General features: G+C 49.2%; 1 protein-coding gene across 1 annotated transcript in view; it reads right to left on the reverse strand.

Annotated features, from left to right (window-relative positions):
- The window catches only part of CHST11 (carbohydrate (chondroitin 4) sulfotransferase 11), a gene marked incomplete at its 3' end in the record, with an annotated part of 239,030 nt that overhangs the window by 225,302 nt on the left and 998 nt on the right, over positions 1 to 12,730 (reverse strand). The gene's annotated exons all lie outside the window — the stretch shown is intronic.

The following is a 12,730-nucleotide window of genomic DNA, read 5'->3' on the forward strand; positions in this document are numbered from 1 at the left end:
TCGATCCCCAGTAGGGGGCGTGCAGGAGGCAACTGATCAATGATTCTCTCTCATCATTGATGTTTCTATCTCTCTCTCTCTCCCTTCCTCTCTGAAATCAATAAAAATATATATTTTTTAAAAAGAGTGGGCGTGACTGGCCCCTCGGCAAGAGGACTTTATGGGTAGAGTCCCCCTCCGCATACAACAGGCCCAAATGTGCTGGCCTGTGCCATGAGCCACCCTAAGCCTCGCACCACCGCTCCTGTAAGGCCGGCTGTTACACGGCTATTTCACCCGCCCACCCCCCCACCCATAACGAACTTTTCCTCCTCCTCGGAGCTCAGCTTCGGAAATGGCATTGACGGTGAACAGGTGTGCCTCAAGAATGTTTAAAACATGCAATACATACCTGCCTATTTAGGCAGGGGCACTGACCTCTTTTCCTTTATGTTGCCAAATAAAAAAATGACAACAGCCAACACAACAATGGATGTCCAGTATATATGAATCTAAATTATACCGTTTTTTCCTTTGTCTGATCGGCAAAAAATTATAACACCTTTTTTGGTGTGCCGCAGAATTTCAGTAATGAGTTTATGTGTGCCATGAGATGAGGAAGGTTGGAAATCCCTGCGCCAGAGGAAGCTGAGCCAAGAGTGGGGGGCCTACCCGGTTTGGCTCAGTGGCTAGAGTGTCGGCCTGCAGAATGAAGGGTCCCCAGTTCGATTCCGGCCAAGGGCACGTGCCTCAGTTGCAGGCTCGATCCCCAGTAGGGGGCGTGCAGGAGGCAACTGATCAATGATTCTCTCTCATCATTGATGTTTCTATCGCTAGAGCGTCAGCCTGCAGAATGAAGGGTCCCGGTTCGATTCCGGCCAAGGGCACGTGCCTCGGTTGCAGGCTCGATCCCCAGTAGCGGGCGTGCAGGAGGCAACTGATCAATGATTCTCTCTCATCATTGATGTTTCTATCTCTCTCTCTCTCCCTTCCTCTCTGAAATCAATAAAAAAATATTTTTAAAAGATGGGTAGAGTCCCCCAGTGGGCGTGACTGGCCCCTCGGCAAGAGGACTTTATGGGTAGAGTCCCCCTCCGCATACAACAGGCCCAAATGTGCTGGCCTGTGCCATGAGCCACCCTAAGCCTCGCACCACCGCTCCTGTAAGGCCGGCTGTTACACGGCTATTTCACCCGCCCACCCCCCCACCCATAACGAACTTTTCCTCCTCCTCGGAGCTCAGCTTCGGAAATGGCATTGACGGGCGCCCCTGTTGTTTTCTTTTTCAAGTGTCACTTTTTCAAGCTAATGGGAACCTGAGGGGTAATTACGTGTATAATTGGGGGCGGAGGAGCTATGGCCTTTGCATTCGGCATGAAACCACAAGGCTGACTTTTCACCAAATGAACTCTGCTTTTGCAAAACGCTGCACGAGGCAGAGCGCAGCCCAGGCCTGGGCCGGGAGGCACGCCAGCTCAGCAGAGGGTGGTACGCTCAGAAAGAAGACATTCACAGGAGTCCAGAAGCGACTCCTAGTAACCCTTACCGCGTGGGGCACACACATGAGAAGGACAAGCCCTTGCCGGGTTTCCAATAGGATAAAATACAACAGCACTTTGCAAACATGAAGATTAAAATCTGAGAAGGAGGCTCCACAGTGCGTTTGTTGTAAGAACAGTACGTGTGCTGTTTCTGCACCTCTTTTCAATGCGTTTTCGCACCGATTTTCTCATTTTTCTCCTGCAGTCCTCACCACCACGTCAGAGAGGTAATGTTACCACCGTCACCTGGCAAATGCAGGGGCCAAATCTCTGAGTCTGTGACTTTCACTCAGTCGATCAATTATTAAGACCCTACACTGTGCCAGGCACTTGGCCGAGTCATGGGGTGTAAGCAGGGGCCGTGCCAGATGCTGCTGGAGCGTGGAGTCGGGAGGTTATTTCTCAGGGAGGAACATGTTGGCGCTTGGGCGGATGATTCCTGGACGGGCAGAAAGATCCCACCCTTTGCAGGATATCTAGCATCCGGGGCCCTGCCCACTGAACTGATGCCTTCAATCCTTGAGGGGGTCAAGAGCATCCCCACACATTTCCCAATGTGGGGGTGGGGTAACCCCCAATGGACAGCCCCCCCCCCCAGACATCCAGAGCAACAGGACTTCAGTCAGACCCATGGCTTAATTCCAGTTCCATCCATTCCTCTCCCGTGGGACTTCAGACAAGTGACATTTTCTATGCCTCAGTGGCTCCCGTGTAAAACGGTGGTAAGAACAGTGTGTGCGTTATAAGATGCCCGTGAGGAATAACATACACTAAACACCTGACCCATGTCAACCTTCAGGAAGCAATACCTGTATTATTTCACCAGCTCATCCCCTACACAGCCTCATCCCCTGGATCTTTAAAGCCACCGCCACAGGGAGCCTCTCTCACCACCCTGTTTAAAAACGCTGCCCTCGCCACTTGCATCGCACAGCCTTCTTCTTGCTTTACTTTTTCTCCAAAGCACGTGTCACCATCCGGCATCTCTGTCTGTTAAACATGCATTTGTTTACTGTGTCTCCCCCAGTCGCATGTACCATGAGGACACAGATGTTTGTCTCTTTTGGTCCCCGCTGTGTCTTTAGCACCTACAACACAGCCTACCTCATAGGAAGCATTCACCGGAAATATCTTGAGCGATGTCGAATGGACATGGGGGGCAGAAAGCGGGTCTCTGGACTGCAGATTCTGGGCTCTTCTCACTATGGCGAGTGGCCACGTATATGATGGTATTAAAGGTAAAATGCGTCAACCATTAAGAAGGCACATTACAACCTGCCTTAGAGGGGCCTTTGTGCTGTCCTTCTCCGGGATTCTTTGAAGCGAACAGCATCTAGCAGAAGCCCAGCCACCTGCCTATTTCACTCGAGTTGCCTTAGTGGTGTTTTTTTCTTTCCCAGGGCTTTTAGGATAATCACTCAAGCCAGAGCTTGATAAGGACTTAAACACTTATATTACGGGGTCTCCTTATCTCTATCCACACGCACCTGAGTTAGAACTGAACTCGGTCCTCCCCATACTATTTATCTAAAGCCAACTCGGACTCCCCAGTGCTAGGACTAGCCCCGGTGAACACTGGACTTTTGTTCACAGTTGACCATGATGGGTCTGACAATCACCAATTCCATTCACAAGTCCAGACCTGGGGTTCCAAAGTCCAGTGGACATGCTCCCCGCCACCAAGGCGCCTAGGAAGAAGACACCAGGCCTTCCATTGTACTTATTGTAAAAAAAAACAAACGAACTCATATTAAAAACAGGAAGTAAGCCCAGCCAGTATGTGGCTCAGTGGTTGAGCGTTGACCTATGCTCACGGTTCGATTCCTGCCTGGGTTGAGAGCTCAGTCCCCAGTGGGGGTTGTGCAGGAGGCAGCTGATCAATGATTCTTTCTCATCATTGACGTTTCTATCTCTCTCTCCCTCTCCCTTTCTCTCTGAAATCAATAAACATATATTATTTAAAAAGGAAGTAATGTTGCCCGAGCTGGTTTGGCGCAGAGGATAGAGCATCGACCTGTGGACTGAAGGGTCCCAGGTTCAATTCCAGTCAAGGGCACGTGCCCGGGTTGCAGGCTCGATCCCCAGTTGGGGACATGCAGGAGGCAGCTGATCAATGACTCTCTCTCTCTCTCTCATTGATGTTTCTATCTCTCTCTCCCTCTCCCTTCCTCTCTGAAATCAATAAAAATATTTTTTTTAAAAAAGGAATTAATGTTAAATACGAATGGATACAAACACCCCCACCTAACCCACCATATCAAGTTACAAGCCATTTATGAAACTTTTGAAAAAGGAGCTGGAAAGCCACACTTACAGGGACTCTGGTGGCCGCCTCAATAATCCCACTGCTCTGAGCACATTTCAATGGCTCACCATTTACCACTGAATCATACATAGGCTTAGAGGCTATATTATCTACTTCCACCTAAAGTAATCCTCACAAAACGGAATGGGGATTTAAGGAGATCCCAGCCAGGAAACCACGGTTGGGAGATAATACTCACACGCACACAAGAATTGCAAGGTAAGAAGGACGATAGCATCAGAGCTGACACGGAGTCAGCCAACAGAACTACCCAGACGAGAATAAATGTGTGGATTTACAATCACTTACTGTTAGAAAGTTAGAAATACAGTACCCTTATCCTAGACACTTAGTTACTGGTAGCAATATGCACAGATTATCTAGAAACAAAGTATGCTGAGGATGACGGCTCGAACGTGTTTCACCAACAGGGTGTGGTGAGCACTGCAGATGTTTCATCACCCATCCACCCCCTCCTGTACAGTAAGGCCTTCCCATACCGCAGAGGTTGGTCACGTAAAAGCCGTATTTCCCAGGCTGCCTGGAAGCCAGGTTTTTGGATATGAATATGGTTCCCCCAAAACAGAAGCACTCACTCAAGATTCAGAAAGCATGAGTGAGAGGCCAGCTCCCTGCCTCTGGGGTTGTTTGCTGTTGGCAAAGTTAGTGATGGGGACATAAGGGTTTTTGGCTACAGCATAACAGGGTCCCCTCTCCTATTTTCTGGGTATCGACAGGCAGCTGCAGTGGGTAAATGTCCCAGTTCTGAAATCAGGATTCCTGATGTGTCATCAATTTGTTCTTGAACTGGGACGTTCCAGGGGACAGTCTTGGGGGTAGCAGAACCCCTGGTGGGCCAGTTTTGAGCAGCCATGCCAATACATGTGTTTCTAAATTATTACATATACTACGATTAACTGCGACTCATTCCTGAAGGCCCAGCGAGATCCTTGGGCCTCCAGACCCTCCCACCAATTCTATAAGCACCAGAATCTCTGCATGAAATGCTTTCCTGCTTTAAATGCCTAGACTGCTTCCCAGTTTCTGCCCTGAGTCCTGACTGACTCCAAGAAGACCAGGAGCACAGAGGTCTGTGGGGCAGAGTGGGATCAACCACACAAGCAGCAGTTTGGATGTGAGAGGCCAGCCTGGCTCTGTGCATATCGGCGAGGTGGGGACAGGAGCGAAGAGGTGTCTGAGAACCACTGACACTCAGGATGGACCACTTACACGACTGTGGTCCCATCTATAATAATAAAAGCATAATATGCTAATTAGACCGGACGTCCTTCCGGACAACCTTCCGGACAAGGCCGGGGCTGTGAAGGAAGCCCGGGGCCCGGTGCCTGCCGGCGGCTAGAGGGAAGGCCAGGGGAAGGAAGGCCCACTCTTGCACGAATTGCATGCATCGGGCCTCTAGTAAGATTATAATGGAGCTGAAAAATTCCTACAGCCCAGTGACATGACAGTATTGTAACACTGTAGCGCCATGCCTTACACCCGTCTGTATATAAAAGTATAGCACATGCAATGATGTACGATACATAATACTTGATATTAAACCACTATGTTACTGGTTTATATATTTATTGTACTATATTTTTTTTATTATTATTATTCTAGAGTGTGCTCTTTCTACTTATAAAACAAAAAAGTTTTGCTATAAAACAGCATGCCGTGTTACACCAGCAGCAGCTTCATATATCTCGTTTTTACTGTGTCTCTGGATTGCATCATTTTCTTGCTTGCTTTAATTTCGTGTTGTTTTATAAATTCAGTGTGCCCTGAAATCTGTACACTATGAAGTCTGCAGTAGTGCACAAGAATGCCTTAGGCCCTTCACATTCACTCCTCACTCACTCACTGACTCGGCCAGAGCAACTGCCAGTCCTACCAGCTCCATTCATGGTAGGTGCCCTGTACAGGTGCCATTTTTCTCTTTGATAACCTTATTTTTTCTGCACCTTTTCTATGTTTACATACGTTTGGACACACAAATACTTACCATCATGTTGCAGTTGCCCACAGTATTCAGTACAGAAACAGGTGTACAGGCTTGTAGCCTAGGAGCAATACACTAGACCAGTGGTCGGCAAACTCATTAGTCAACAGAGCCAAATATCAACAGTACTTCTTCAAAAGAGACTCGCCCAGGCCGAAAACCGACTTCTGCGCATGGGCCACGAAGTTTCAATCGCACTGTACGTGCGCGCCCGCACGTGGTATTTTGTGGAAGAGCCACACTCCAGGGGCCCAAGAGCCGCATGTGGCTCGAGAGCCGCAGTTTGCCGACCACTGCACTAGACCAAGCATGTCAAACTTGCGGCCTGCATGCGGCCCACAACGAATATTTTTGCAGCCCAGTGATAGAACGGTGCGAGCACTTATTTACAATTATGAAAGGAAATAAGTCTCCTGTCAGATCCAGAATTACTGACATTCACCTTGGGTCAGTTTTAAAAGTAATCACTGCGAACAAGATTCCCCCGAAGTACAAAAGGTAGTAGCAGAGAAGAGATGCCAGGTGTCAGGAAGAAAAATTCATTTTATCATTGCTCTTGTTCTTTTTTTTTTTTATACTATACTTTTCGAAATAAACCTACGTTTCTATGAAAATTGAAGCTTTTGGGTTTTTTGTGGCCCACATAAATTTAAGCCTTGCTTATTTGGCCCGTGTTAGCCTTGAGTTTGACATGCTTGGGCTAGACCAGACAGCCTGGGGTAGAGCAGGCTATCCCACCTGGGTTTGTGTAAGTGCACTCTGTGAGGTTCCACAGGACGAAATCGCCTGAAGACACATTTCTCAGCGCATTTCTCAGAACATACTCATCCTATGGGCTCAGCAGCGCAGCGCGTGACTGTATTTACTCTCTAAGTGCCTCTTAAACGCCTCTGGGCCCAGCTCAGGGGCAGAACCTACCCCCTGCTGAATCCGAAAGGAAAAAGCACAAGTAAACCAACAACCACAACACATTTCTAAAGGGCAAGGAGAGAGAGCTCAGCGGCAGCGGCGGGAAAGCATCTAAAATCCACCCTGGCGATCCTTTCCCCAAGAATGTCCCCGTCTACCTCCATTTGGACTTCCAGGCTCAAGCCCCAAGTTAAAGAACTTCCCCTCCCTTCCCAGTCTCTTACCAGCCTCATCAGCTCCTCAGAGAGACACTAACTGCAGGCCCTCCGGCTCTGAAAACAGGTGCAGATTCCCCCATGGGGCTGGGCAGAAAAGCCTTACTAGCGGCCTGGCCTGCGGAGGGCAAAGGTGGGGCAAAGCGGTTAGGAAGCAGGGGGCCCTGGCCTACCGGGTCCTTCCGGGTCGGAGCCTGGGGTCTGGCGGGAGTGCCTTTCCCGGCCTTCCCACAATTATGGGAAGCGGGTCAGGACTCACACAGGTGCTGCTCTGCGTTCCCTGAAAGAGAAACACCTGCCCGCCAGGACAGCAGTGCTGAGACGCCATCAGTAACACGGCCAAGTCTCAGGAGCACGAACCTGAGAAAACGAGTGTCTTCCAGTAATTCACGGGGTTCGGAAGCGGGAGAACCCCACGCTAGGACCCAGGTCTTCCGCTCCCAAATCATCAGTCCATTCCATCTGGAAATTACGGTATTTTTACTGGGTGCCTACATAAGTCAGGGCGACTTCTGATGGTTTTTAGTGATGAATGCCATTTCCCAGCTCAAGCTCAGTGGAACAAGTTCTCAAGGCTCTTCTCCTGATTTTCACATGACTACTTTACAGGGGGGGCAGAGGGGTGGTCTAACATGGGGCGGGGTTGGCGGAGGGGGGATGGGATTTACATGGCGACCACTTGATGAAGTGGTCAGCTCAAAAGGACAAGCAGCTGTCTTGGACAGTTTGGCTCAGTGGATACAGCGATGGCCTGCAGACTGAAGGGTCCCGGTTTCGATTCCGGTCAAAGGCACATGCCTGGGTTTCGTTGGGGCTGAATCCCCAGTGTGGGGTGTGCAAGAAGCAGGTGATCAATGATTCTCTCTCACCATCGATGTTTTTATTTCTCTCTTCCTCTTTGAGGAAGAGAAAACATATATTTGCAAAAAAAAAAAAAAGTGCAAGCAGCTTCCAGCCCTGTCCCATGCCCCTCCTGCCAGTGTCGCTGGTCTAACCCCGCCAGAGCTTCCCATCCCAAACTCAGTCAAGGCCAAGCCCAAGGCCAAGGCCCACACAGCCTCTTTCCAGCTCGTAACCTGTGGCTGCTCCCTCCCTCAGTGCTGGGGGCCATGCATGTTCCCACCTCAGGGACCCAGAGGGTGCTGCTCCCTGCCTGGGACATTCTTCCTGGCCGCTTCTTCGCCTCCTTCAATGTCACCTGGATCAATGATTCTCTCTCACCATTGATGTTTTTATCTCTCTTCCTCTTTGAAATCAATAAAAACATATATTTGCAAAAAAAAAAAAAGTGCAAGCAGCTTCCAGCCCTGTCCCATGCCCCTCCTGCCAGTGTCGCTGGTCTAACCCCGCCAGAGCTTCCCATCCCAAACTCAGTCAAGGCCAAGCCCAAGGCCAAGGCCCACACAGTCTCTTTCCAGCTCGTAACCTGTGGCTGCTCCCTCCCTCAGTGCTGGGGGCCATGCATGTTCCCACCTCAGGGACCCAGAGGGTGCTGCTCCCTGCCTGGGACATTCTTCCTGGCCGCTTCTTCGCCTCCTTCAATGTCACCTGATCAGTGGCATTCCCTAATCACCTCGATGGAATTGCAATCCCTGCCTCTTACCCACCTCACCCATCTTCTCTGCTTTGTTTCTCTCTCTTCACACATCTGACAGGCCATACATTTTTATTTCTGCATTTGTTTCAAGTCTGGCTTCCCCACTAGAAGGTAAGTTCCTTGAGGACAGAAATGAAAGTGTGTGTTTTATCCCCAGCGCCTAGAACGAATCTGGCACCAAGCAGAAGAGAGAGACGGAGAGACGGAGAGACGGAGAGAGCAAAAAAAGACTCAAGTTTTGATGAGTCCTATTTGATCTAAGATGCGTCAAATTACCAATTCCAAGAATTTTTGATGGACAGATCAGACTATCCAATAATCTCATCAGAAGACCAGCCTCTTGCTTCCCTGTGATAAAGGTGAGGTCTCAAAAATTCAACTGGGGAAAAACTACAAAGAGAAAATGAGTCAACATAACAACTTCCCGTTCATTCTCAGAATCTGAACTTACCAGCGGCCTGCCGGCTCGGACTTTCAAGGGAGCCCTTTTCACTTACCCTCCCCAGATTAAGAGGTTTGTCCTTTTGCTGGATTTAAGAAGGGAAAGGGTGGTGCCTTTAATTTCCTGTTTCTAAATGGCTGTGCTAATAGAGCTGGTACTAAACAAAACCACTTTTCAACCAGATAAACATAAACAGAAGCCGCCTCTGCTGAGGATGGCTTCCCTGGCCCCGTGCCCCCAATAAGTCCCCCAACCCCCATTTCTCTGGGGCCTGAGCACCACTTTCATCTCGGGAGGCAATGAAAGAGGAGTCCTCAGCAATGGCTAGAGCTGTCTCAGGAAACTGCCCTAGTGCATCTGTCTTATCTGAATGCAGTTGTGAACACGCCCCATGGAGGCGCAAACACTTAAACTGCCAAGGGGCCACCCCACACTGGAAATGGCTCATCCGTCAGCTAATTTAACGCTGTTTCAGGATTCATAACCGTCTCCTATTTAGACCTTTTCAAAGGAAGTCGCAGATAGAGAACATAAGTACAGCCCCTGCAACTCCAAGACTCATCTCGTGAATAAGATTTTTAAATTTAAAATTAAAAAGAAAAAGAATATTAGACTGATATCTTGCAAAGGAGGTGGGGGGAGGGTAGAGGTATGTGCAAGTCTGTAAATTGAAAAGGCTGTGGTTAAATTTTCGGTCTTTAAACTTAATAGTCACCCTAATGGTGTATTTGTATCAAACGGGGTACAAAACGCATGATGTGATCGCAACTATTTTTTAAGTATAATATATAAATATATATTCCATAATATATAGAAAAAAGTACCAGTTGCCCTTGGGTGCTGGAATAAGGAAGGACTGTTTCTCTTCTGTACTTCCTACGTTTTCTAAAATGAGCACATATTGTTTATAAGTAGATTAAAGTTGCAATGCAAAAGTGTTTGAAATCTCATCAAGCGAAACTACAAAGGGGTAACTCAAGAAGTCTTTAAGTAAAGAGTACAGCCTTTCTTTCAATACATTCAACCAAAGCAATCCCAGGCGACAGTGAAAGTAAACATGTTGCAAAAGGGAAAAAAATGCAATGAGAGGAAGGGAACAAGGCAAAGGCTTTCTCCTCTGCAGGCTGCTATGAACAGGGGCCTTCACACAAAGGCACAGACCTTGGGAGGAACACAAAAGGAAGGTGCAAGGAGCTGGGCGCTGGGCACGCAGGCAGCCTGGGGGCGCTCAGCTCTGCCTGGCACCACGCAGCTCCCTTAGAGACCGGAAAGGCAGGGATGCGTCCACACCGGATAGAGCCAGACTTACGGACCAGGCGTGCTTGGCAAGGCTTGACACGCATCCCTGAACACCAGAGAAGCCGGTCTTCTAGAGTTTGGCCACTTCATGCATTCATCCAGCACGTGTTTTATTGAGAACCTACTATGTGTTGGGCACTGTGCAAACCATTAGGATTCGAACGCGGCCTGAAACCTGGGCCCTGCCCTAAAAGACATTCTTAACAAAGACCGTTGACTCCGAGCGTCAAAGATCTAGGGAAAACTGCCCTACTGACTGACAAGGACCACTTCTGCTGACACTTCCAACCAAATTAAGCTCAAACACTCAAGTGTACAAATTACTCAAGTTTATGAAAGACAATGGCACCCAGATCAAATTCAGAGTAAGAGACACCCCCCACCACCATCACTGAGCTGTCTCCTTTTCTTCTTTCTCTCCCACCTCATACGCTCCAGGCATTCTCCAGCCGCCAATGAATCCATGTCACTTGGAATACAATTTTTTTTATCTCAGATACAGGTACTCAGAACTCCTGCCAGAGGGCTCCAAATTTTTAGCAACACAATCTGTGCCACGCTGTGCCTTCTGCCTCTTGCAGGGTGATCCGGGGAGACTAAAACGGAAGCGCCAGGGGAAAGGATCCGTTATCATTGCCCTAAGTCCTGCAGGGGAGCAACGATCAGCTGACTTTCAAAGAAAATCAAAGCGGTAGGTCAAAGCCTTCGCATCCGCTGTCATCAACAGAGCAGGTTTTTAAAAAATGGAGAAGAAAGAAAATGTTTCCTATGGGTTTCAAAGCCTATATTTATGTCCCATATAACAATAAATCATGGACACAGAGTTTTTGTAGAACCCAATGTAACTCACAATAAGGAAGACTTTTTAGTCAAGCGCTCCACAGTTCTTTTCTACATTCCATAGGATGTACTGAAAGTAGTATTTGCTCTATGGACTGGGGGAGAAAATATCAGGACAGCACACTCACATAGATGAGAATAATAAACAAATGCCATTTCTTAGGAGGAAATGGAACCAGGAAGGGAAGCAAAGGCTGAGAGCAGAGGGGCAAGGACAGAGGATCTTGACCCGGAGAGCCTTAGAGAGAGAGCATCCTCCGGCTGGTCCCATAGGCCCAGACTGACAGGGGCTGATGCCACTTTCCAGTTGGGTTCCGATTCTGTAACTAGAGCTGGAATTCTTAGCCAAGTGCCCATTCCAAGTTGGTATCTCTGGTATCTCTGGCTAGAAAGTTACTTCCCAATTCTCACACAGGAAAAGAAAAAAAGCCCAGGCTGTGTTGGAAACCACGGGTGATATTAGTAGTTTTATTACTGTTTCACTGGACAGCTAATAGGTACAGAGAAGTGAAAGGCCATTCTTGCTCGAGGCTGGCATTTCTCCCTGTTCCGGGCATTTCGGCAGAGAATTACCTGGCACCTCAGTCCAGGCAAAACTTTATGCGGCCTAAACACATCTCCAGAGTCTAGAGCGAAGCATTCGGTCCTTTGTTTAAATTGTTTGAGCCTCAGGTCTGTGCACGCCGCCCAGTCCTCCAGCCCTCAGGGTGGAGCCTGGCCTGGCCGCCAGGATGCCACTGTCTGTCTGGTCCTGCCCCTGCGACCACGGCCGGATGGCGGGCGATGCAAGCGAGGTCCATTTTTAAATTCCCTTAGAAGTTTCACAGCCACGGGTTTGGGTGAGGTGACAAACCCTGCTGTCGTTTGCTGACAGGAAACTAAAAATACCCAACGGCCAACAAAAGCCATCTTTGACAAGGCTGGCTCAGATGTCCTGAGGTGGCAAGGGATGGTGTCAGACCATGTCCCTGGCAGCGTGGCCGCCTTAACAACTGCTCCTCCAGGGGGACCCAGGGGCCATTCTGTCCCCACGTTGTCAAGGAACCTTGCAGTCCACAGCCTGCCTATCCGATGGAAAGAACAGCTTTATTCCTCTGCCATCGACCCCAACGCAGGCTGGGTGAATCCAGGTCTGCTGGAAGTGTTAGATGCACGCAGAATGGAGAAGACCGAGGCAAAAAGAAAAAAAGCAATCCAGTTTCCCTGGAAGGAAACGTGTTTCCAGTTCCCTCCTCCTTAAAATTATAAAAGCAAATTACTGCTGCGACTATGCTGAGAAAGACAACCCACAGGCGTAAAAAACGGATTTCAGAGTCAGTGCTGGGGGGGGGGGGCACCCTTGGTGGGGCGGAGACCAGTTACCCCAGAAACTTGCCCTGAAGAAGGTTCTTTCTACCTGTTGGGCTTCAGAGGCGAGCTGGGGACCCCGGGCCGCCGCGCTCCAGGGCGCCCGACCCTTCCAGGTCCCAAACTTTCCCTCGCGCCCCTCGGGAGGAGGAGCCTTGGCTCTCCCCCTCCAGATGTCAGAGGTGAAAGCACCTAAGCCCCGGGGTCTGGGAGGAGGGAACTCATTCCCACGCGGCCCGGGGCTTCCAGGTGCA

Source organism: Myotis brandtii, unplaced genomic scaffold, assembly GCF_000412655.1.
Source record: "Myotis brandtii unplaced genomic scaffold, ASM41265v1 scaffold155, whole genome shotgun sequence".
Lineage (NCBI taxonomy): Eukaryota > Metazoa > Chordata > Mammalia > Chiroptera > Vespertilionidae > Myotis > Myotis brandtii.